This window comes from Cucurbita maxima, unplaced genomic scaffold (genome assembly GCF_002738345.1).
Source record: "Cucurbita maxima cultivar Rimu unplaced genomic scaffold, Cmax_1.0 Cma_Scf00037, whole genome shotgun sequence".
Taxonomy (NCBI): Eukaryota; Viridiplantae; Streptophyta; class Magnoliopsida; order Cucurbitales; family Cucurbitaceae; genus Cucurbita; species Cucurbita maxima.
In genome coordinates, this window is record NW_019272053.1 from 1,782,814 (window position 1) to 1,809,781 (window position 26,968).

Sequence of the window (26,968 nt, forward strand, 5' to 3'; positions counted from 1 at the left end):
TGTAGATCCCAGCAAGGCTGGCACATCACTAAACCACCCAGGGATGTCTCTTGCAAAGAAGAATTCGTAGAGATTTTTCCAGAACCCCAGTCCAGCCTACTCAACTGATATAATCTAGAATCCACTCTCTACCTTTACTTAACTTAGTAGTAGGCGAATAGTGACCCTATTTGTATGCGCATTCACAGGGCACGTTTCAAGATCTCCCGCAACGAGAACCTAAGACATGGTGGATTGATAGTAAGCTGAAAGAATAAATGGATCAATCATAGGTTGGTTGAATATTGAGTGTAGCTTAGGCTACGTCTTCTGTTCACGTGCTACTAAGCCGGCACACAGGATCTTAGACGGGTTTTGTCCCCTTTCGGGAACACCTTCTTACTAGCTAGTACGGTAAAAGCCTGATGCAAATAGACCAAAAAAAGAAGAGTTCTCTATAGATGAGTTGTAGTCGATTCGCCCGTTATGGCTCGTCTCGCGCTTAGTCACTCGCTGGATTCGGATAGGGGGAAGTCTTTTCTGAAAAAACTCGCAGTTCTACCCCTAATATATATGATTGATTTTTTAGATACTAACTCTTTGGTTGGATCGAACAGGGAACTTCTATAAAGATCTTTCCACTCATTCGTCATACTCAAAGTTGAAGTCACGGCCGGCATGGGGGGATCGGAAAAAGAACGAGAATCGGTGTCGTGGTGGTATTACGAGATAGCGATTTCTTGTAGTATAGAAGAATAGATCCGCATACCTATTGATTGACCATAGATGCGACCGCTATCTAAGAGAATCGAAGTAGTTCTTCTATCGTTCAAGGGCAAGGGGAAAAGATGTAGCGGCTTGCCTAGATCTCGTATTTCCCACGTAGTCCGTCGGTCAAACCAAGGATTCTCTGATCAAAGTAATATAGAGATTCTTTTTCTTTTTCTGGTATGTAGGCGAGCTAGGAGCGCATCAATCGGGTCGAAAACTCAGATAGAATCATCATCATGGCCCTTTTCTTCTTTCTTTTGTTTGTGTCCAACTTTATTAGTGAAAAGAGGTGTGTGTGTTTTTTTAAGGCTTATCCGGGGGCTGCTGCTCTGGGGCATCCAATTCCTCTTCTTTCTTTTCCTGAGGATCTCACATCGAGAGCTGCTTCTTCTTGTTCAGGGTCAGATCTTCCTCAGATTCCGAGAAATCGGTCAGGGGGCTACCCTCTTCTCATCTCACAATTCCATTGCCTCTCCTCACCTCTCGAGATATATATATATATAAACTCTTCCCCAGAGGATAGTGGAAGCTCCAGGATGAGTATGTCCTGCCTGGATTCCCGAATTCATTCTCGTCCTGATCCACCGTGGAATTTTCTCAATCTACAAAAAACAATGATGGAGAGGAAAGGAAAGATAAAAGATTATGGACCGGAGAGGAACGAAGCTGCTTTACCGATAGGGAGAGGGCTCGTAATGATCTTCTCAAAGATCACAAGGTGCTGGGGTGGATCCATAGGTTTTTGTGAAAGGGATGCCCCGTATCTGAGATGTGGCTTGCTGAAAAGAAAAAGTGAATTCCTCTATTTGATGTCGATTCATTTACACTTCCATTCTTTGTAGAGGAAGGGTAACTGCTTGCTGGCTGGGAGCTGTATGAGCAGTAACGTCCACGTATGGCTCTGTGAGAAGGGCGGTGGACAAAAATGGCCTTGTTGTACCTCACTCTCGTCTTCAATGGGGTCTGCTCTTTTTTTTTTTTTTGGGAGAGTATGGCAATATGATCTTAATGAGGTGCGGGGGTTTGCATCTGAGATTTGTTGGGCTTCCCTCTTCTAGGGCCTGCGTCCAGGGGTTTTTGTGCAATAAATCCCTCTGGCCGAAGACTAGTGGTAGGTGGTCCCGTGGAACTTTTGAAGAAGGGTAGCCTAGTGTGTAAGCACAACAATGAACCGTGGCGAACCCTCAGACGACCTATCTAAGATTAGGGGGGAGATCCTAAGTAGTGGTGCCCCTTTCACTCTTCCACGGACTGATACATGTACCGAATGCTCATACGGGAAAGTTGACTCCAGGGTCTGGAACTTGGGGGGTTGCTCTGAGAAATCTCCTTTCTTTCTCGTCCACTCAGGGGGGTGCGGACACACCTGCGCGGATTACAGGTGACGGTTACAAGAATGGCGGGGAAGTGAACAGTACCCGATGAGATTCAGAAATGGATGTAGACCCATCGGGCAGGGATAATCATTCTAGTCCTAGAAGAGGTGGCGACCATTCTCAAGAACCAAAAAGACTGAGCTGAGGGAAGCCCTATGAGTCACTGAAATGACAGAGGGTCCTTGATCTATCAATAGAGGAAGCAAAATAGGGGCTTTGCTCCCCTTTACAATATGAAGAAAGAAAGAAGGGTCGAAGTTTAGACCGTTCACACTAGTTCGACCTATAGAAAAGATCATGAAAGAGGCGATCAGAATGGTACTCGAATCCATTTACGATCCCGAGTTTCCAGACACATCGCACTTCCATTCGGGGTAAGGCCGCCACTCGGCCTTAAGACGGATCAAAGAAGAGTGGGGAACCTCTCACTGGTTTTTGGAATTCGACATCAGGAAGTGTTTTCACACCATCGACCGACATCGACTCATCTCAATCTTAAAGGAAGAGATCGACGATCCCAAGTTCTTTTACTCCATTCAACAAGTCTTTTCCGGCGGACGACTCATAGGAGGTGAGAAGGGCCCTGACTACTCCGTCCCACACAGTGTACTACTATCGGCCCTACCAGGCAACATCTACCTACACAAGCTCGATCAGGAGATAGGAAGGATCCAACAGAAGTACGAAATTCCTATTGTTCAGAGAATCAGATCGGTTCTATTAAGGACTGGTCGTATTGATGACCAATCAAACTCTGGAGAAGAAGCAAGCTTCAACCCTCCCCAAGACTACAGAGCCCTCATTATGGGGAGAGTAAAGAGCTTCCAACGCAAAGTGGCCTTTCATTCCCTTGTTTCGTAGTGGCACACCCCACACACAAGCACCACACGGCTTAGGGGGGACCAGAAAATGCCTTTCGATTTACCACCGGCCGTTGCTGCCTTCCTTAACAAGCCCTTGAGCCTCCTTTGCGCCGCCTTCCTCATAGAAGCCACCGGGTTGACCCCTCAGGCCGAATTCTATGGTCGAGAACGCTGTAATAAGAAATTGGCCATGAGAGAACCTTTACAGTATTGCAAAAGAAAAGGCCTGCTGATAGAGCTGGGCGGGGAGTTGAGACTAGTTATCAGGTCAGAGAGACGCCTGGACCGTAAGCTGGGCCCCTTAAAACCCCATTACTTAATAAGGATTTGTTACGCGCAATATGCCGACGACTTACTACTGGGAATCGTGGGTGCCGTAGAGCTTCTCATAGAAATACAAAAACGTATCGCCCACTTCCTACAATCTGGTCTGAACCTTTAGGTAGGCTTTACAGGAACAACAACAATAGCTGCACGGAGTACGGTAGAATTCCCTGGTACCGTCATTCGGGAAGTCCCTCCGAGGACGACTCCCATACAATTCTTGCGAGAGCTAGAGAAGCGTCTACGGGTAAAGCACCGTATCCATATAACTGCTTGCCATCTAAGCTCTGCCATCCATTCAAACTTGACGAACCTAGGTAATAGTATCCCGAGAAAAGAGCTGACGAAGGGGATGAGCCAAATAGGGAGTCTACTGAACGGGGTTCAACTAGTGGAGACTCTTGGAACAGCTAGACTAATCCGTCCCCAAGTGAGCGTATTATGGGGGACTGTCAATCACATCCGGCAAAGATCAAGGGGGATCTCGTTGTTGCATAGCTCAGGTCAGAGCAAGGCGCCATCGGATGTTCAACAGGCAGTTTCACGATCGAGCATGAGTGCTGGGAAGTTGTCATTGTATACTCCTACGGGTCGGAAGGCGGCGGGGGAAAGAGGAGGACACTTGGGGAGATCTATCAGCAGCGAATTCCCCATACATCTCGAGTCACCTATCAAAAAGATACTTCGAAGGCTTCGAGATCGAGGTCTCATTAGCCGAAGAAGACCCTGGCCAATCCACGTGGCCTGCTTGACGAACGTCAGCGACGGAGACATCGTAAATTGGTCTGCGGGCATCGCAATCAGTCTTCTGTCCTACTACAGGTGTTGCGACAACCTTTACCAAGTCCAAACGATTGTCGACCACCAAAGCGCAGAATATAATCCCAAAGTACTCCAAAGACCCAAATATAGTCAATCAAGAAGGGTGTCAGACTGAAGCAGAGTTCCCCAACAGCATAGAGCTTGGGAAGCTCGGACTCGGTCAAGATCCGACTACTAGACTAGAGAGTGAGGTAGTGGTTTTTTCTATTGAGAATTGTTGAGTAGGCTTGCCTTAGTTGTCTGCTATAAGATAGCTAGTTTTGGGGCGTTCGACATCAAAAAGCCGATCTGGCTTCGCTATCGCTCATGACTTGTATTGTAGTCCTAGTCTTGTAGTCGGCCTGGAATGCCTTTGTAGTCTTTCTAATGCTAATGCCTTCTTCCTTCATTCATTTGCTTTTAGTTGTGGTAGCTCCCTCGCCAGCAAGATAGAGACGGCGAAGCCAAAGCAATACTAAACTAAACGAGCAGCCAACCGCCCTAACGAGACTCTTAGTCAAGCCTAAACGTCCTTATTTCAAACTAAAGCGCTAACGAGCAAGAAAAGGCCCCTAACTATATCGAGAGTAAGGCGCCTTTACTAATATTCTAATAGTTGGCCTGGAAGTTCGCTTCTGGCGACTATCTTCTACCGCTGGCGCTTGGACTTAGAAGCAAGGCTACCTTGAATCAATCAATGAATGAAAAGAAAGGGCTTACTGAGGAATAGAATGAAAAGAAAGTGCTTACTGAGGAATAGCAAGGGAGGACAGGTTGGTTTGAGGACCCGTTGGTCAAAAGAAAGGGTAGGTCCTGATGCCGGGACGGAGCCGTATGAGGCGAGAGTCTCACGACGGTTCCTTTGAGAAGGGTGTGATACCACCACCTATCAGGCCCGACGAGCGGTCCACGTAGCTGCATCCTTACTCACCTGGTCCATGCACATCGCTTTCTCCAGGAGGTTAGCCGCCTATCCTAGATCTTCCCATTTTCAAAAGGATCCCGGGCTCGATCTGGTTTAGTATCAAGGTGATTCTCTCTCTTTCTATATATATGGGTCCGTGCAGCATTTCCATGATATCGTTATGATCAATTAATGGAACTTGGCCGAAAAGTGTTCTTGCATCTATCATTAGCTCGGGTAGTAACCGTTTCTGGTGTTTCAGTCACCTTTCAATGGCTCCCTTAATTATGTGCGAGGAATTTCCCTCGTCGAGTAATGGGAAGTGGGCTAGTCCCCAAAAATGCCCATTCCTTTGTGGTTGTGGCCCAAAATCTTCCTTGCTGAGACTTAACTTGTAGTCTTGTAAGATTGTGCACTTGAAAAGACCTTTAGAGAAAGAGATTAACCCGCCGCAGCCAATTAATTACTCCGAGGAAGAACAAGTGCATAAAGCTAACCCATCTAACGAGTAAAGAGCTAACCATATTCTTGTATATGTTATATATAAAGAGAAAGGAGACCAAAATCTCGATCGAGAAAAGCTGATTCAAGGCCTTTTTATGATCTTCTACGGGGCCTTTACTCTAGAAAGGTAGAACTACAAGAAGCAAGAGTGAATTATCGAGACGAGTAGTATCTCAAGGAATAGCTTTCCCTAAAGAAGAAAGACCACCTATTTACTTTTACTAGGTAGTGGAGGCCAACTAGCAATTCAAGAAAATGAGTTTGCTTATTGATCCAAGTAAGCATTAAAATCTTCTATCTACTGGGTTACTTGCTGAAAATCTTACTAAAATGAAAAGGTAAACCACCTTTTTGGAACTCCATGTTTCTGTTTTTCCTCTTCCATCAGTTTAGAGTTTTTTTTTTCTTTTAGGTTGTGTATGGATTCGGCTTCAACAACAAGATCGACAAAATAAAAACAGAAGAATAGGAAAAAAGGTGACATAAAAGTTTCTAACTTTCTGAACTACGATGAAAAGTCTTCGATATACCATGAATAGGCTCTTAGGTCAAAACCCCATGTAAGTCACCCGCATACCAATGTCTTTAAGCTGAACCTTCTACTTGATGAGAAACTTCAGGCATGAACACCTCCTCTGTTTTTGCATAGCTTGCACTCTCTTTATTCTCCACTGAACATCCACCTTTATTTCATTTGTAACGTGTATTTTTTTCTTGTTTGGATCCTGTCGAGTGAAAGGCAATGCGTTTTCCAAAGGGGGTTTTGAAAAAAAGACCTACCCGAGGAGATGTTGAAGTTGCGCATGAAGTAGTCTCTATCTTCCAGTCAGAGAAAAGGGATGGATGTCGCTAGGCTAGGTCAACTCTATCATTGGTTTCATTATCCCTATAACGATCACTAAATAAAGATATATGCTACTACGAGACTGATGCTGCGAAGCTAGGTAGTGCTATTATGGCGGGGGAAGGGTCGACTTCTGCTCCGAATGCTTTTTGTGGCAGGTCTTTCTATTACCGATATGGACCTCACTAACGGGTCTCGTTCTGTATCTAGGTCTCGATCTATATCACTAAGGTCAATATATGAATATGCTACCTCTTTTATCTCAGGTCTTGGATCACCTACTAACTATTGTGCTGCGACAAGGACTGGACCTGTAACCATACGAAGGGGTGGGGTGTATAGGTCTCGATCACGTGGTTGAGGTATCGATCTGGAGCTACTGCATATGCGACTGGGTCACCCAGGTATATCCGTTATGTATGGATCGATTGTGTATGGATCACTGGCTAAGGCTGGCTTAGATGGACTTGATGGACTCTTGGCAATTGTGGGACTATGAATCTGTGATGGATGGAATTATTGGCGGTATTGGGACTAAGAATCTAAGAGATGGACTATGGCAGTAGTGGGGATTTTTGGCCGTAATGGGAATGGATGGATAAAGTTATACGGTGATGGGCTTGTTGCGGTAATAAAATAGTGGTAATGATGGATGGGCTTGTTATAGTGATGTGTATGGACTAGTATTGGTGGGTTCGCGGACTTGCAGACGTGCAGGGCGAGCTACTATCAAAATATCAAAATTGATTGAAAGCGGTGGACTTGCGGATTTGTGGCAGAATTGCAGCGGACTTGCAACTTGCGGCGGAATTGCGGCGGATTTGTAACTTGCGGCTTTATTCCTGGGACTTGCGATAAACTTTAGAAAAATTGTGGTAAGCTTTAGGGGAAAAAAACAGTGGTTTGGAAGTGGTAGTTGTTGTGATACTCGATTGGACTTACGGTAATGCACAGAGAGGTCAGCAGCTATTCAGGCTCCAAATGAAATTTGATCACGATGGATGATCGGCAACTATTCAGGCTTCACCAATTGAGTTAGGGTTTGATTTTAGGCTCTGATACCATGTTGCAAGTATAAACAATCTTGCTCTCAATTCTGCGTTTATTTTCATAGAGATAGATGTTCCTTTTATAATACAGAAATGCTAAAAAAATCTTCCTAGATACTAGGTCAAACTAAATCTAGCTAAATCTCTGGATACTAGGTAATAATATATAATCAATCTCTAGAAATTAGGGAATCTTTTCCTTATTTAAAGGGATTACATAAATATCTCTTAATTACACAAATATTCTTTAAATCAAGACCATTCCTTCAACTGTTGCTACTAAAATGGGTGTACCCGGAACGGCGTTCCGATCTCTAAATGGATCTGCTATAGCTACTCGATCTCGATCAAATGGCTTTGGATCTGTCTCTACATCTGGAATATCAGTCAAAGGATATGGAACTCAATATCGATCTAAAACAAGGGGTGCTCCATAGCGAAAACGGAGACTGCTTCTAGCCAACATCGGCTATGGCTCATGCCCATAATAATAAGGGCATCTCGGTATGGGGTTGGATCATCGGCCCTGGTGATGGCTCCCCTTACTAGTAAAGGGAACTGGAAGGGATGCTATTGGTGGTATCGGTACTGCTCTCGTTATCATCCGCGGATATGCTTTCTTTTTTTTCTATTAGCGTGGGTCTTTCTCTACTGCTGTTGGTATCGGCTTCTGGATATGCTTCTTCTTTTACTGATGCTTATGGATTACTTGCTGGATCGAACCCAAAAACGTCTCTATTTGATCGGCCTGGCCTCGAGTGGTGGATCGAATTCACACTCAACTGCGTCATCACAGCTGCGATGGATGCCCCCACCTTTCTATCTCTTCCTTCTAACTTCTCAATGCGGGGATGGACTCTTCAATCCTCCTTCGATCGGTTCCGACAGTCTTTTCTTCACCTTCTCTTCTCAGCATGATCCAGGCATTCAAGCTAGCAAATCAAATCATGGATTCTCATCCCCAACGTTGGGAGAGGCAAGTGAGTCAGTTGGTGGAAATGCGGTTATGCTGGGTGGACTCAAGTCAAGTGGGAGGTGGCATCGTCTAACGTATAATAAAAGCACGCTTGCTTTTCTTATTTCACTCTGCTTATTAGTTGAGGCACCCGTGTGTTCTCATCTAAGAAAGATGTAGAGTGCTCGCGGAGCGCACTTGCGAAGGACCAACGATGAGCTATATAGAGGATAAGAGAAAGAATCCCTTAGATATATATATATATATTATAAAAAAGAAAGTGTCCGGGGTTGAAGTTCAGTTTCATCTGAATATTCTGGAGCTAAGACCCTTCCAATGCTCCCTTTCGCCATGCATAAACTGCACCGGATAAGCTAGTACGAAAAGAATCTATATAAATGGAGAACGGATACGCCCAATACATTAGAAACTCATTGCCCAAAAGACCTTTTCGACATAAAAAAAATGACTGTAATGTAATGGGAGTGTGGATTCCAAATAGTAACCTCCCATTGCTCGAGATCCGATAGCATGCAGCAACTAGTTGTAAGAAAGAGGGGGGGAGGAGAAAGATATATAGAAAGTGTGCTGTGAGGGTGGTTGTAAATCACTAGGTAGCCAGTCTTTACTTAACTCGGCCCAAGCACCACTCCCATGCCTTTCTTGGTTGGACCAACCCAACCGGCGATTTCTGTCTTCCTGAATTGGGAGAGCAAGAACAAGTCTCTCTTTTTTTGGGGGGGGAGCAGAGCAGTCAAAGAATAAACCAAACAAAATGATTGTTCTAAAATGGCTATTCCTCACAATTGCTCCTTGTGATGCAGCGGAACCATGGCAATTAGGATCTCAAGACGCAGCAACACCTATGATGCAAGGAATAATAGACTTACATCACGATATCTTTTTCTTCCTCATTCTTCTTTTTGTTTTCGTATCACGGATCTTGGTTCGCGCTTTATGGCATTTCCACTATCAAAAAAATCAAATACCGCAAAGGATTGTTCATGGAACTACTATCGAGATTCTTTGGACCATTTTTCCTAGTATCATTCCGATGTTCATTGCTATACCATCCTTTGTTCTCTTATACTCAATGGACGAGGTAGTAGTAGATCCAGCCATGACTATCAAAGCTAATGGATATCAATGGTATCGGACTTATGAGTATTCTGACTATAACAGTACCGATGAACAGTCACTCACTTTTGACAGTTATATGATTTCAGAAGATGATCTAGAATTGGGTCAATCACGTTTATTAGAAGTGGACAATAAAGTGGTTCTACCTGCCAAAACTCATCTACGTATTATTGTAACACCTGCTGATGTACCTCATAGTTGGGCTGTGCCTTCCTCAGGTGTCAAATGTGATGTTGTACCTGGTCTTTTAAATCAGATCTCCATTTTGGTACAACGAGAAGGAGTTTACTATGGTCAGTGCAGTGAGATTTGTGGAACTAATCACGCCTTTACGCGTGCGCCCGGAAACATAGGCCGACTATTGAGCCCACTCTAGCTCAGCCGCACCACCAGGGTGCGAGCCACTTGAGAAGCAAGCTATTACAGCGAGCGGCTGGAGCTGTAGGGAGCCGACGAGCAAAGCTATAGATAAGATCGAAGAAGGGGCTAGGCTCCCGGTGGAGCAGAAGAGACGGTTAGGATAACGAACTTGAAACGCGGAGCCCGAGCGGCCGGCGAGCGAGTCGTTAGTGGCCAATAGCGCCCTAGTTGATGGCATTCCTTTCCGTGGCTGGCACTCGAGGAACCACGGGGCACTCCATACGGAGCAAGCAAGTCTTGGGGATGAGACGTCCGTGCAAGGACCTCAATTCTCATTAGGAGGTTGAACCAAGGACCTATGGAAGTCAGGGCTACCCCCTCCCCATGGCCAACGCAACAGTGTCCTGAGGAAGGAGTTTAGAGGCCTTATAGTAGCACGGACTGATTTTTCTTTCTAGGTCATGCGAAGGGGGCCAGTCCAAGATCCTACTCTTGCTCTACAAAGACAACAGACGCTCTCAACGCCTAGGCGCCACTCTCTTTCTGAGTTATTCTAGCAGCTTCTTCATGATTTCATGCCGCGGTAAAAAAGAAAAGGGTCGTCTCAGCAGAAGGAGAAGCAAGGACCTGCAACGGCAGAGACTACTGACCCTCTTCTTGTTCCTAGCTGTCTGTTACGAGTCCGGGAAGCTAGGAATCCTTAATATAAGGGATCCCTCAAAATAGAGAAGGGTGGGCAGGGCTTCTGCAAGGGCCTCCCCCCTCTTCCCGGTCAAGATAGATAGGAAGGATCCCTATCTTGGAAAAGCCATAACCAACCTCTTTATTTATGTACGTACACCTTTGTTTCAAGGTGGGGCCGCCCTTCCTCCTGCTAATCCGGCCATTTCCGAAACTTTCTTTCCCACCCCATTCAATGGAGGACTTCTCAATTCTGGCGATTCCCCCAGCCCCTTTAGCTTATTAGAAAATCAAAGACTCAAAAACGAGGGTTCCACACACACCTTAGCTCTGCTAAATTGGTTTAATGATCTCTTTCTTCGATAGGACGGTCCGGCGCTCCGCGTGGTTATATTCGTAATGTTTCGACTCGCCAGTCATTATGGATCTAATGCCATGGCGAGGCAAAGGGGGAGGGAGAACTACGAAGCTTCGTAGACTCGAAAAATTGCTCCCCTTAAAATGCAAGCAAGGTCGCTTGCTTACTCTCCGTTGGCGGCAAGAAAGGAGGCATTGGAAAGAAAGACTAGACCATACTAAAGTCAAGAGGCATTCGGGAAGCAACTAGTTGCTTCTGGACAAGCTTCTATCAATCAGGCCGACCACTACATAAATCAAGAGATCCATATACCAGTCATGAGCGATAGCGAAGTCGTCGCGCAAGGCAGGATCGAAGAGCTTAGTGGGAAACACTCAGGAAAGGAGCAGATCAGGGGTTGTGCGCCCTCCGCCCCATCTTACTAATAATAATGAAGGGCTTTGATGCCAGCAAGCACCCTTGTTGTTGTTGGGGAGTAGGGTTCCAAACTTTGTTAGTCTTTTTATATAATAAGCTCCCCTTTCTTTAATAATAAGATAAGGCTATTTAGCCCTTCCTTCAACAGGGTTTGGCTTGCCCCTTGTATAGGTTGGAGCTATCAAGCTGACCTTCTTATTATAATAAGGGTAAAGGGTTCAGCTTGCTACTCGCTTTTTTCTCGCTTCCGAGAGGCCAAGGGATTGGATTGAACCTATAATCAGATCAGCGGGCTACCATAGTTGACTTTTTTCGTGGTGTTGTTGAAAGCGAATTTGGAAGTAGGCCTCGCTTTTCGGAGCTGAGAGCAGCTCACACTATGGTGGAGGAGGTGCCGTGAAGATCTAGGAGTGTGAGCAGTACGAGCTGAAAGGCTCCCATACTGTTTGGAGGGCAGGGGGCATAGATGCCAAACAAACCTAACCCCTATCTATCGTCGTAGAAGCAGTTCCTAGAAAAGATTATGGTTCTCGGGTATCCAATCAATTAAAACCGCAAACCGGGCTTAAGCAGAAATGAAAGGGTAGGGTGAGGGATAAGGAAGGGGGGAAGCCCCTAAATTGAAGGCTTCCCTCGCTCGCTCTAACGCTCGTTTATACGACAGCGCGTGGAGTGTATAAGCCCCTTTAGAGATAGGGGCGAGTACTACACCAACCAGCTCGTAAGTCAAGTACGGAACGAGCCTTGAAAACTTTAGAGATAGGGGCGAAGCAGCTCAACCAATAGGGAGAGGGGCGACCTCGTCTTGCTTGCTTCTGGCGAAACTTAACACACTAGATAATCGACATTCTTTTATGGTAGGAATACGACTTTTTAGGCCGACCACAATACACGTCACGAGCAATAGCGAAGCCAAGCCGGATAAAGGCAAGCAGCCCAACTAGCAATAGCAAACGGCCTACTTATAGCCTTTTTTTCCCCTGACTGACTCCCTATTCTCTCTTAAAGCTTTACAAGCTCAAAAAATGGAAATGATTCACATTTTCCTCAGCTCAGCTCAAAAGGCAAAGGGAATGAATTTGAGAACTTTATTGACATTGAAAGATATGTGTACCAAACAAGCAATATGCCGATTGATGTACCAGCCAAGCCAGCTCGACCGGGATATTTGATTGGACAGAAGAACAACGGATTGAACAGAACAGGACAACTGGGAAGGGAAGCCTGACATAGATATTGATTGGACAGAAGAACAACGGATTGAACAGGACAGGACAACTGGGAAGGGAAGCCTGACATAGATATTGATTTGAACAAAGGAACTCAAATCAAACCGGTACTAGAAACCAAAGAAGAGATGGAATTCCAGATTGAACAGATGACCGACCTACAATAAGACGCAAATCTCATTCCTAATTCCATTCTCTAAGACGAACTAATGACTCATACAATGAATACAGGCACGCATGAAAGACGAGTGAAAAACGATGAATTTGCCTTAAAAAAATGTCCCAGTCAACCACTTATGATGACTTCGCCCTTACCTACCTGTGCTGGAGCCTCTCCTAGACTAATTGAACGAGGTAAAGCTATTTTACGGTCTCGTTGCTGCGCTCCTCTCCCTTCCGGATTTCACTCTTTTACTCGACTGTAACAAAGATGAATTAGACTGAACTATTAAACCAGATGGAACTACTGAACCAGAACCTGAACAGGAAGTCAAGCCGAAAGCAAGATGAATGATCCTGAACTTCTTCACCAGTATTACCATCAGTTATTGCATTAAGGAAGGAAAGAAGAAACATAAACATTAATGAGAGTTTACAGTGAAAGAATAAGGGAGTCGAGTCAATGAATGAATTGATTGAAGAATCTAATTCAACATTCATGATCCTGAATACACTAATAAAGGAGAAAGACGAAAGATGAATGAAATCTAACTACTGAACCTCTACAACTCGGTAAAGCTGCTTCGAAAGATAGGAATGACGTTCTTTCTTATCAATTCCGATTCTCTCTTTTTCTATTTCCTCTTTCATTTGATTCTGAGATTACCTCATTCCCTTCTTTCTGTAGGTCAGGATCAACAGGGTTGGTTGGTTGGCTGGAAGCTGACGGATCCGCTCGAAAGAAGAACGCAACGAAATGAATGATGAATGATCAGGAAGGGCTGGACCTCTCTTGGTTGACCGAGGGCTCTACTTCTCTTCCCGAGCTCATGGACTCTGTTTATGGAGGGTACTGAGCGAATCGACTACACAAAACAATCAAGCCCGAATTCCCCTGGATGGAAAGGAAAGGAAGAATGTGGATAGATGGAACCAAAGAGGAGCTCTCCCTGCTTAGCGTAGGCTACATTGGACCCCTAGATCATGAAGAAGGTGTCCCCTACACCGAACCGGAATCTCCATCCCGATTGGGAACCACAAAAGTGATTATCAATGGCTGGTTGAGCTCAAGCTCTTGCTTCTTAGTCACCACAGAAGCAGAACCAAAGCGAGGTGGGCCCACACCTTAGTTGTTCTATACCTTGCAGGAGAAGGGTTCAAGTACCCGGGATTAATTAAGTGGAATATTAGCCCGGAAATGCAACTCTAACAGCTAGGTTTCGAGAGGGCTATATCGATCTCGGAAATAGGGGAAGAAAGGGACGGAGGAATGAGATTCTTTATAGCCCTTTACAGACAGACCTTATGTAATTTCCTTCGATTGGGTTAGCTTTTTGGTAGGAAAGGCGTAGTAGAGTTGCCTCAGGTCCTTCTGACTCTACTCTTTGTTTTCCAGGCGGGGATGCCCATTGTTCCCTGCTCTAACTCCTCTGATTTCCCTTTGCTTTCTTTATTACTTCTCGCACGTGCCCAATCTCAACGTCACTTCCCAAACCAAAACAGCCTTTCTTTCCCAGATCTATGAAAGGTGAAACGTTGAAGGTCCACAACAGGTAAGATAAATGAACAAGTTTCTTTTGTATTGTATTCGAGTGAGGGCCGGAGCTCGTATGGATTCATTACTTCATTGTTCTATGTTCTATGAGGCCTTGCACTAAGCACATACTCTCCGAGGGTCGCGAAGTGTAAAGATCCGGTCTTTTCCAATCGTCGTTAAGAACAAAAAAATCGATTGTGTCTTGGACACTATAACTATAGGCGGGACTAGTTGTAGGATGATCGCTGAGTGGCGTTCTGCTCGATTAGGCGAATGCGAGTGAGGGATAAGCTTTCCCCGTTCGCTAGGAGGGAAACTCTGGAAGAGTTCAGGCAGAAATAGATGGTTCAAACCCCTTTGGACACTATAAGTCAAGCGTGCCATATATATTGAGGGACTCCATATCATTCATTATTAAAGCGACAAGGTAACCTTAATGAAAATCGATAAACGGGAGTTTCCTAATAATGAGCAATGCTGGTAACAGCAAATGGTTCCTAACCTCATCAAAATCTGAGTATGGCATATCCGACGAGATGGCAAGACGCTTGGACAAGTAATGCGATGAACCGTACCTGTATCTCTAGGCGCTATTCTGTCTTATTATGTAGATCATGTCTTCCTTTTCAGGTTCCAAACGTCCCCCTTCTCTAATAGGGGAAAGTCAAGACCCACGCCTAGGGATATACAAGTGCCATTCTTCAGATGGATCGCTGTTCAATAGTGATTGTAGCCGGGATAAGCAGACACGAACTTCTGTATAGCGTCCTAGTTTGGTTTGTTAGTACAAGTAGCTAAGAGGGCTGGGAAGTACGACTTGCGTCAAACTTATGAAAGAATACTTGCAACGCACCTGCTGAACAAGGCTCCTTGAAAGTCTTTCGGGGATTACCAGTTCCGGAGGGACCCACCATTGTACTTCTAGGGGAGGGTATAAGATAGCGGAAGGCCACGACTTTTGTGAGGGTTTCGCACAATACGGTCAGGTATGCCACCAGCATAAATGAGGCACACAAGAAATACTGGCGCGATCTCGATTTAATGCAAGCCTGGAAGTGATTCGCTAAGTCGGGTAGCGGCCACCTATTGTAGAATCATCGATAACCTGGCTTTACTATCATGTGTGTAAAGATTGACTGTATAGGCATACTTTAACCGTTTGGCAAGTCAAGGGACCTTGAAATCCGCTCCTTAGCTATAATGTTCTGGAGTCATGCAGAACAGCCACTAACCGTCCGAACATTACTTGACTATTAATTAATTGGACCTTCAAGGAACGAATAGAGTACAAAAACGAAAGATGAGAGTAACCAAAAAAGCTAGGGATATTAATAAAGGCCGTAGCAAGGAGACTTTAAAAGACCTGTTAGAGTCAAGCCTCAACTTTCATAATGTGAGCTTCAGTAGGATAAAAGAGCAATTCCAAGACTAGCTTTCCCGGACAATGTATATTGTGAAATGGTGGTGCTATAACAAATCCAGAGTACCTTAACTTGCAGTTGCCGCATAAAGAAAGCAGGTCACCTTAACCAGTCATACCCATTTATGGAGATATTCTGTATCTGAAGCTCAAATTAAAGCCATGAAACAAGTAGCTACTCCTACTACAATTGCAATTGGTGGCTTTTTTAAGCCAGCCCACCAAAGAATTCAACCTCGATTCCCCTCTACCAGAGAATCCATGAATTTTGGGCACCTTTAGTAGCAGCAGGAATGGGAAAGACAAATAACCAGCCAACTATGTATGCCTTCCTCTGATCTTCCTTATGGAATGGGTTCCTCCTTAGAATTAACGAGATCGTTAGTCTTGGATGAATCTTCTTGAAAGGGGTCAATAACCCCTAGAGGACTCGATGGCTTAACAGTCCAGTGAATAAGCTGATTCAGAGAGATAACCCGGGCTTTAGACACTCACCCTACTTCTAAATCTCGATAGAAATGGGGAGTGCCAGATGCGGAATCAGTTCCAGTTCCAGCTGCTGAGGTGGCGTAGTGAGAGGTGAGAAGAATAACAAGAGAAGCAGCGAAAGATCCGGCAGTAGTATATTCGGTTGTTTGTGGTGGAATAGATTCAACAAGCGTCCGAGCCAGTAGATCTAGAGCAAATAGGCGTTGACTTAGTTGCTTTTGCAGTGGATTCTAATCCCGATGTTGATCTGAGGAAACTTACCGGTGATAGTCGTAGCACCAGGAGCTTTCAAGGGAGGCAGACATGTATATCTCGATAGTAGCCGTGGCATACCTTCCGGATCGAGGGTCCCCCCTGGTAAACACGATACAGGCAAAATACCTGCAGGGGGAGGAGGCCCTTCTCACTTAAGCTCAAGCATTTACTCGTCTTGGGGCTAACGTGGGATCTGCTCAAGGACCTACCTACCGGTTTAGGTAAATATCTAATGGGCTCCCTCACGGGAGAGGTCATTTTTTGAGGAGAAAGTATGCGCTTTTCTAAAATGGTTGGAAGAACGAGTTTCAAAATTCATTAATATATATTTATTACCGGTGGTTTTTATGCAAAAAGGACAAAACAGAATTGGATTTCCACTCATAAGGAAGGAAGATTAGATACCTTTGACAGGGTTGTCATTATGGTTGAAATGGGATGGTGTTCAAACTCCCGAAATGCAGTCTAGACAGCGGGCCCTCCCCTTTCTAACTGGACTGACTCTCAGGGTCAATCTCCTCCGGAGCATGCTGCACAGCCACTCATTCGTCCTGACCAAATAGTAAAATCTATCTCTTAGCGATTCTTTTCTCCACTAAGAACCCATTCCCAACCAGCCCGCCCGATCTATTTTGTAAGATCGGCTAATTCAAAGGGGTGAATCTGATCCGAAGTTGTCGGAACGAATCGTTTGCTTTATCGAAGCTTTATTAGGGGGTCTTGGTTGGCCCCCTATTTTCAACCATTACAGCAGGCGTCGACCAGCTTTGCGATACGGACGGACACAAAAAAGAACGCAGGTAGCGGAAATACAAAAGAGAAGAGAAAAGATTCCCGACCCAGAGCATGTTATTGACTCGACCACAAATCTGTTGAATGAAAGTAGCTTGCTTACTCTCAGCCGCTAGTTAGAAGGAAATCCGTTGACTTCGTTTATGCCCTTATGCAGTAAAGAAAGCAAGTGAGGCGGGCTAAGCTTCCATTCAAAGTAAGGTAAGAGGATTCGATCTTGCACCATCTTCAACTCTTCTCGGGATCCGGTGTTTTTTGAGAAAAGGTCTGATCCATTAATATCATGATTGGGTCGCCCAGGCCAGATCTAGAGTGAATAGAAAATCGAAAACGTACATAGCAGTTCCAGCTGAAATACTTGGAATAATTATACCACTTCTACTAGGAGTAGCCTTTTTAGTACTAGCTGAACGTAAAGTAATGGCTTTTGTGCAATGTCGAAAGGGTCCTGATGTAGTGGGATCGTTCGGATTGTTACAACCTCTAGCAGATGGTTTGAAATTGATGATAAAAGAACCTCTTTCACCAAGTAGTGCTAATTTCTCCCTTTTTAGAATGGCTCCAGTGGCTACATTTATGTTAAGTCTGGTCGCTCGGGCCGTTGTACCTTTTGATTATGGTATGGTATTGTCAGATCCGAACATAGGGCTACTTTATTTGTTTGCCATATCTTCGCTAGGTGTTTATGGAATTATTATCGCGGGTTGGTCTAGTAATTAGGGGGCGGCCGTTCGGTCGCCTATGATACTAGGACCAATAGGTCAAAACTGGGTTTGTGCCGCAGGTGTTGAACGATCTACTCTACACAGGTGTGGGCTTACAGGGCTAGGGCTCATAAACCCTTTCTTTCATTCATCAATAGGGTCCTGGTCGGTCACTTTTCCGGGCCGGGATCGATAAGTGGAAGTCATAAAAAAGAGATCTTTCTCTTCGTACCTCAGATCAAGAGGAAAAGATTCGCTGTCTTTTCACCGTCTGTTCTTCTTTGTCAACGCTACATTGGACCTAAAGGAAAAGGCGCTACTTAGCCTTACATTAGATTAATAGAAGTCAGCGGCAGAGTTAGCCTACTATACCCTACTAATTGTATTGTTATTGTATAGTAAGCGAGCGAGTTAGTGAAGACGCTTAGGCTAATAGATAAGAGAGCGTCGGTGCGTAGCCTTCATTCTACTACGCTACGCAAAGGTTACGAAGTCACTTAGCTATTAGGAGAGTCAAGGGGGAACGCCATACCTACATAGAAGAACCGCTGTTCGTTGACTTTCTTAGGTCTAACCTTTCGCTCCCCTACTGAAAAGGTGAAAAGCTGCTTCGCACCACTAATAGACTACTTCAGATTCAATTCAAAAGGTTCTTCTTAGTTTCGTAAGCCTTTGTCATTGTCAGTCAACTAAGTAGGGCCTAAGGCCCCCAACGAATCCGTCAATCTCAGGAGCATGCCGCAACAAGAGGATGGTCCCCAATGCATTTCATTCTTTCCGGAAGGGAACAAAAAAGAAGTACCCTCATCATGGTGAACCTCTCCTAGTGATCGGGATGAGGTAGATGCCTCCCAGCCGGGGGCGGATCGAATTGGAGTTTCCTTAGGTAGCCACCGACCTGCAATTATCCTTAAACTTCTGTGCTTGGTGGAGAAGAAGCGAACAAAGGTACGCTCTCTTCCTGTCTTGTTCTCTGTTGCGAACTGGGATCGCTCGCCAGCTAGGTCAGATTGGAGCAACCTTTTATGAGAACATATGACCCTTATTCGGGGACAAGGGGCAGAAGGACCTCTCGATCTACTTACAGCTGCCCAGGAAGAAAAACATCATCTAGGCATTCCCTCTTGCTCCGATCTCCCCTACGCCTAGGACGTTGTCTGTGCCAAGAGCCATAGTTAGTTGCTGTTTCTATTTGCTTGTTTTTTTTCTTGTTGTTGATACCGGCCAAGACCCAGCCAGATGATGTTCGCTGGTTGGTAGTGAGAGGACTTAGTACCTGCATACCCAAAAGAAAGGGGGCGCTGATTACATTCTTCTTCCTGATTTTCTTGCTCTCCCTTAGCAGCAGGGAAGGAGTCCATCTATCTGCCTAGCTTTGGTAGATTTCCTCCAACGCAATCCATAGAAATTCAAGGAATCCCTTGGTGGATAAGTCCGATGACTCAGCTGCAGTGCAGAATTGAGTTTCTCGTCCGGTGGATCTGATCTTTAGGGGGCAATACATACCAAAAGGTTCGAAGAAGGAACGCGCTGAAGAGTATATAACCAACCCACCCTTATAACCTATTCACATTAGTTAGTGAAGCGGCTGGATGCATAAGGGAAGTGCACGTTTGTGACACCTTAGTTGGGATGCATAGGGAAGTCAACCTACGAGCACGGAAGAGTGTGGTACCGCAGCCCCTCTCTAAGTAAAGGTCAAATCTCTCTTGAAGAGAGAATGTAAGGAAATTGAAAGAAGCGTAGACAAAGGGTCAAATGCGGTTGCTAGCATCGAAGAGAGCCGTCATAGATGAGAAAGTGGGAGTTCAGACTTGGCGAACGAGCTCTTGCAGCAGGAGAGGAAAGCGGTGCAGGCAAAATAACCATTCCGGTAGTTGATAGTGGAGCAAAGACTGGATAAAAGATAGGTAGGCATGCCTTATCATACAAAAGGATGTAGAAAGAGCAGGATCAATCCCACATCTCATAGAGAGGAGGAATGGAATACCAGGGATGATAAGGGATAACTAACTCTACAGCTCACAGGAATAGAGTCATTCCATATTACTCCCGTTTTTTCATAACTTGATTTAAGAGAAAATGGGGAGTCAGGCTGAAATGGCTATATGGCTTCAAAATGCTTTTTGAAACATATGTTGATTGAACTCATAGGTGCTGGGTGAGGACTTAAAGACCCTAATTTACATAGCCTTCCTGGACACAGATTTTTCCTCGAGGCGGGCTTTCCTATCAAAAAAGAAATAGGGGATCCGTGCTTGGGGATAGATAAAGGGCATAACATTGGGGTCAGTCACATTGTTGAATGTCCCGGGCCCGATTTACGGAAAGAACTTTTCCTTTGCTGGTCGGGGAAACCCATTCAAGCGCCGAGATGGAGATGTCTCCGCTGCGATAGAGGATGAAGGGGAATCCGTAGGCAACTGGTCGTTACTAGAAGATGAGAAAGATACTGGCTTAATTGATTAGATTATTAGAAGAGCGAGGTGCAAGTGTTGGCTGCTCAATAGAGGGCTGCGACCCTTCGGACTCTGACTCCCCGCACGGGAGGTGCAGGAAAAACCACTAGTGAAGAAGATCCAGAAGATGCTGATCCAATAGGCCTAAAATCAGGGGGAATAGTAGAACTCGTGCTCATGGAAGGTAAGAAAGAGGGACGGCGAGAACGAGAAGAAGTATCAAAACATCGAAAGCCTTTCTGAGCCCAGGCATGCCTCTTTAAGAAACAGAAGTTTGCTGCACGAGGTGCATCTGACGTACTAGGGCAGGTATATGAGTATAGCATCAAAAATTAGTATAAGACTTTCATAATCAGGTGGCGATCCAAACAGACACAGATCTCGAGTAATATTGCCAAGCACAGAGGAAGGCAGTTGATGGGAAAGCATAATCAGGTGGAAAAGGATGGAAAGAAAAGGCCCCCAACTAACATAGGGCCACTTACCTTACTAGATAGGGGGGACACGACTGTCAAAGATCAGAGCAAGAGTCGTATCCATGATATGTGTCTATGCTTCCTTTCCTTTCTGCAACCCCATTTTATAGGTATATGGGCAGGGGAACTGATAATCAATTCCATGAGTGGCTGTAAACTTAGAGAAAGCTGATGAGACTCCCCCATCTTAGTCCAAAACTGGAATCCGATGACAAAAGAATCCATTTGCAACCTTAGCTTTAACAAAAAAAGCCCAAAAGCACTGACCCCTATCTAGTAATAGTAAGATTTGTGCTTAATTCATTCTTTTTTTATAACAAAATACATCTATCATCCATAAACGAGCTTCAAACTAACAACCCCTATGAATTAGTTCTAAGTAAGAAAGGAATGCGATAACCAGAGAGAGAAGGCACGGGGGGCCCCATACATCAGAATGCAAAAGGGCAGAGGGAATTGAAACAAGAAGAAGATTGGAGTAGGTCTTGCCCGTGTTTGGCCAGCTGGCTGCTAAACCAAGAAGAGAATGAAGAACTAGCAAATGCAGGAAGAAATTTCAGGCGTGATAGTTTCTTCAATGTAGTCGAAGACTTAACAACCAACAATCAGACCTATAGTTGCCAAAGATCAGGAAGCTCTTTGTTATGAAGAAGCCACAAAGAAAGAAGAGGAGAATGATGCATTCAGGTATAAAGCATATATGGGTTGGGGCGGCACCCTAGAGCTATGACATTATGCGTGTGTAGATCCTTACACAGAGGAAGTCGGAGTCAAGATGGGATAGCTTTGGCGATCATCACAAAGTTGTCCAACCGATCCCATTTTTTGAGAGACTGATTTTAGGAACCAACATAGCATCATTGAGATGAAGAACATTGCCAGAACGAAATGATAAAGAAAGAGATCTACCAATGTCTGAAATAGAGAGTGGGGTGGGGTCACCGGTGAAGACGACACTTTTGCCTTGGTACGGTGAGGATGAGACAAATGCTGCCGGATTGCTCGTCATATGATGGGTAGCCCCAGTGTAAATGTTAATTAATAAAAAAACCATTGAGAAGCTTGGAAGATTAATGCATAATACCAATTCTATGATGCGAAGCAAAACGAGAGTTGTAACCCTGTGGACATACGAGAGCCATGTCTCCAGAGAGAATCCTAAGTATACATACCCAACCACGTCAATTATAGATGAGAACCCAAGAAACTCTCATAGGATTGCTTGCTTCTGTTGTTGATAAGAAGATCGGTGCTTTAGGTTATGAAACTAAGGCCACTTAACTGACTTGATGATTATTTGGAATATACTTCCCTCCCATAGATCTCTTGGGAAATTGATGTCGCCATAGATCTTTGAACCGTTTCTGGGCACTGCACTTGAACCACTAATGCACGAATTGGTATTGTTGTTAGTCACATAGTTACAGTTCCTGTGAGAGTAGCGTGGCAGGGAGCACACTTGACAGGAGATAGACACAGGCGGTAGAGAAAGAAAGAAAGAAAGAGGCAAGCCCCTAATTCTAAATAGAGTAGAGTGTGAGGGGGACCTTCCATTTCCAAGTACAATCCTCCGCCTCAAGGCGTTCTGTTTTTCCAGGAATCCTCGGAGTGCTACTTTCAATCAACCTCAAAGCCCTGTAAGGGATGTGAAGCCCTTCTCAATGTCTTCCACTCACCCAGCCAGGAGGGGGAATCCGTTGATTTCATCCATTCCTGATGATGTGTCGCTGGCCTACCTATTCTCCTAATGCAACCCGGCGGGCATTCCAATCCTATCTCAATATATGCTCCTCCAAGGCCTAAGGGTGGATTGAATCCAATCCCATCCAGCGCGGGTAGAGTTCACTCATCTGGTAGCGAGAGGAAGATGAAGAATGAAGCTATAGTCGCTCGCCTTTCCTCTATCTGCCTTTAAATGATAGGGAGGCTTAAACATAAACAAACAGCCCACCAACCCTTCTTTCGAGATCGAATTCTTTCTCTTTGCGCAAAGGTTTCTTTTATCGGCCGATTCCACGTAGGGCTCTCTTGGAATTGGAAAGTCATCTGATCCCCTAGGAATTCACTTTCTACAGAACCTAAAAGGTGCCCGCAAATATAGAGCCAAAAGTAGGAGTCTTATATCAGTTTAGTACTCCTCGCTTTCTTCAACAGTAAGAGAAAGACGACTTACACCCTCCGGGGACAGGAAGCCTCTGAACCTTTATAACAGCAGATTCCATAGCAGCGGATTCCTTTTTTTCCTATTCTTACCTTCTTTGTGATTGCGCTTGAACTAGTAGTAATAGAAGTAGGGGCCTATCGCTTTCTTTTCTCTTTCTCTTCCTGTAGCGGATGCTAGGCGCTCTCAAGAGCTCTTATAGAGTCATATGAATGTGCAGCTCCTGAGAAAGAATAGGAAAGACTTGGTATAGAATCTATGCCTTCGTTCTAGAGTTCATTAGGAAGCGAGTAAGGGAACCGTTCCTTCCGATCAGTAAGGGAATACTACCAGCATTACAGGTATTCTAGTTCTGTCGTTAAACTCTTTTTCAAAACTGTTTTCGTCAAGGGCCATGATTTCCATTTAAGTAATACTTCTCAATCAGTTGAGTCTGCTAACTCGTTGGGAGAAAGAGAATGAAAGCTGCTCGAATCCTCCGGTCCAAGGGTCAAATTGGATTCTGGGTTTGGTCTATAGGGATCCTCCGCCTCAACCAAGACATCCACCAACTATGATAAGGAAATGTCGTTGGTTAACTAGGTTCCCCTAACTTTCCTACACCTGAAAGCAACTCTGCCAACCTGCCGAAGCGTTACTACAAGTGGTGTGATGAGATCTGTATTTCAACTTGGTTGATCATTGAGAAAGATATCCAAAAGGCTAAAGGAAGAACCAGTCACTTTATGTATGGAGAACTAGGATAGGAAGATCTCGACGTGAAGATGGCACAACTCCGTGAAACTCGGGTTAGATAGATTCACTCTCACCACCCTGTCGGTACTGGCTTAAGGGTTTTTTCTCAAAAATCAGTAATTAGATTCTTCAGTTCATCTAGTGTGCGCCCAAGCGGCAGTAAAAGAGAGGCGTGATAAGTGGAATTTTCGTAGCCCTTACTTACAAAGAAGACCGACCGATCGATCTAGCCATGCGTTCCTAATACGAATTTGTGCATGCAACCCTGCTAATCGACAGTTAGAATCATATCCTTCGAGGGCACCTAGTTCAAAGAGGGTTCCCCCTTACATCAACTCGTAGTGGTCAAAATAGAAAAAAGGATGCGAGGTAGCTTGCTTCTCTTTTCCTCCCCAATAAGTTAATCACATCCACATAAATACATGGATTTTGCAGTTCTAACAAAGGGCTTCAACCCTGCTATCCCGGTTAGAAAGAAAAGTAGACCCTTTCGGAGCAGACTCCACTTCAACCGCAGCAACTTCAAAGAGCCTCAGGCTAAACAGTAGGTTCAACCAGTGCCGTTACAATATTCTCTCTCAGGTAAGACCTGAACAATATCTGTTGCAGCTAGGTTAGTCTCCAAGCTCTTTTCGAAAATTGACTCCAACCTAATCTTAGAGCAATGTATATACCTTGAGTAGGCACTATGCTTTGACAAACCTTGGTACATGTATGTGGGCTTTTTGCTTCGTCCTGTCAATCGTCCGTCTCCAATGCAATGTCTTTCCATTCCGGATATATATATAAAATCGAGGCATTTGACTCTTCCATTAGTGCCCCTTTCCCTTGATGAGTTGGCTTACACTATTTTCTTCAATCAGAATTAGCTTCTTTGACCTTGATCGGTAGAATGCTTCTCAGGCCTCTTTCTCTTTAATATTAGATGTCTTCCTTGGACTGAAAGAGTAGGAGGAGAAGATCCCCAAATAGGCGTGGTTTGGATTGCAGCTAGCTAGGGATTGGGGTAGGGGAGAAAGGCATCCAATGAAATTAATAAGACAATGGGACTTCAATTCTTTCTTCTCTATCGGATTCTGTTGAGAATCAGGGACAACCATCCGACCTTGCCTTGGTTTCTGCATCTGATCGATCGAATTTACCTAAAGACAGTGGGCTAGGGATAGGAATAATCCCGTAGCGTAACGGCTAACTACCTCTAGCCAACCCTCTTGCAAAAGATCTTTGATTAATTAACATCAAGTGTTGAGAACAAAGAAATTGTTGGAGTTGACTTTTCAAGCCAAGCCGCTTGCCCGTTCGATCGAGAATAGAGTCAAGGACTTGCCCTTTCGGCCATAGATGGGAAGGGAGCGTGACAGCACATAAAAAAGAAAGAGACTCCCACAAGCAAGCACACATAGCAACAATAAATAACAGGAACAACGACGAATCAGAGAAAAATAAAAGGCGAGGTTCTGAAAGAAAAAGGTACACCACCGCGGCATACTTCTTCCACCAGTACTAGTTCATGCTCTGGTAATATAGATTTGACACCCTCTTCTTGTCTGTCAACAGACATTTCTTCGTCTCCACCGGCGGTTGTGGTAGATGGCAAGACAGAGGCAGAGGTGCTGCGAGCAAGTTGGCAGTGAGTGCAAGAAGCTGGACCAGACGAAGGGACAGAAAGTGTGGCTGGTATAGAAGAAGCGGGAACCATGATTCTCTGATGTTTACAACCTTGGCTGAATAGAGGAATTTTTGACCTGGACGATGTCTCCTCCTACTCCTGCATCTTACGTTTCTTCGGAATCAGCTTCCAAGCGGAGTTGCTGACGAGTGCCTGAGGAAAGAGAGATTGCAGTCAATATTTGAGAGAAAAGGATGAGGGGTAGGTCAAGAAGGTAGAGTGGGTTACCTGAAGATGGCTCTCGGGAAAGGGCAGAACGGGTTCGAGGAAGTGGCAGCTCGAGAAGAACTGCTTGCAGGCGGGCGGGCGAAGAGGAGCAATTCCGCTCAGATAGTTATCCATGGATCAAACTTTCCCAAACCTTCACCAAGACCTAAAGGCGGGAGTGGAAGAAGGAAGGGGAGGTATGAAGGAGCTATGATGTTGGTCCGTAAGAAGTCCAATGCTAGACAGAACTGAAAAAGAAGTATGGCGGAGGGAATTGCTCTCTGACTGAATAGGGGTCTTTGTTACGGCTGAATAGGGGAGGACTAGGCATACCTTGCCTAAACCAGAATTGGCGGGCAAAGAAGTTAGGGTGTCATGGGAATAGACAGAAGTCAAGTACCACATTCGTCTAAGGTTGAACAAACTCGACCATAGCAAATTGATGTGATGGTCAGTAGTGTAAGTTGAGGAAGAGCTATCTAGCATTGAGCTAGGCTGAATTTGAGGAGACAGAGACCTAAAGAAAGTAAGATGTACAGGGGCGTGCCCCATACGTGACCGAGTGGTGGCGCTGCTAACAAATTGCTAGTCTTTTTTGAGAATAAGGTGGAGCTAAAGGTAGCTTGTCTCCTTCAGGGGGTTAGAACTGTTGAGAACAAAGTGGAAATGGTCTTAGCAAGGGTTCGGTTGTTCGCCATTCCCTTTTGCCAGCGTAGCGCATTGATTAGCCCATTGAAGTGAGGGCTAAGCGAGGGCATGGTTGACTTTTTTTTAGCGCTTGCTTACTTTTGAAAGTCAGGATTTACAATTTACATATCCTGACGACTCATAACATGAATGATTCAGAGAGGGTTGAGTGCTCAGTTGCAGTGTCTTTGCAAAGTGAGCGGCAGGAAAGTCATCTTTCTGGCATGGTTTATAATGACCCATAGGCTGAGAGCATGAGGGCTTGAGGGATACGCAAATTGGGAAGTTGACTGTGATCCAACCATTGGACAGCTGACTGATGGCTTATCTTGCCAAGAGGGCATTGAGATAGAGTTGGGCTGAAAAAGAAAGTATTGTCTTTGGCCCAGGATCTCACTATCACCTATGCATGTGCGAAGTTGCGATGTTGTAGAGGGAAAAAACCTGGGGACACATGAGCTTGGTGGTCCGTGCGAGATTGCTGTCACCACAAATGCAGTTAAAGTGTTGTATTGCCTGTTGGTATCAAAAGAAAAGTTAAGAAGTGACAAGATCCGCTCTTCCTGATTCCAGTCTTGGGGGAAGGGTCTCTCACTACACCAACTGCATGTGAAAAATCCGGTCTTGTCTTAAAGAGGTATCGTATCAACTAAAAGCTGAACC

At 44.9% G+C, this 26,968-nt stretch overlaps 1 long non-coding RNA gene and 2 pseudogenes across 1 annotated transcript; 2 read left to right on the forward strand and 1 right to left on the reverse strand.

Annotated features, from left to right (window-relative positions):
• Window positions 1-986: 986 nt before the first annotated feature.
• On the forward strand, window positions 987-1,592 carry LOC111468576 (annotated as a pseudogene).
• Window positions 1,593-3,303: 1,711 nt separating this feature from the next.
• LOC111468545 lies at window positions 3,304-13,320 on the forward strand. Its single transcript, XR_002714768.1, has 3 exons — window positions 3,304-3,468; window positions 8,401-8,403; window positions 13,310-13,320. It is a non-coding gene; the product is annotated as an uncharacterized LOC111468545 (long non-coding RNA).
• Window positions 13,321-18,718: 5,398 nt separating this feature from the next.
• LOC111468577 lies at window positions 18,719-25,441 on the reverse strand (annotated as a pseudogene).
• Window positions 25,442-26,968: the final 1,527 nt, after the last annotated feature.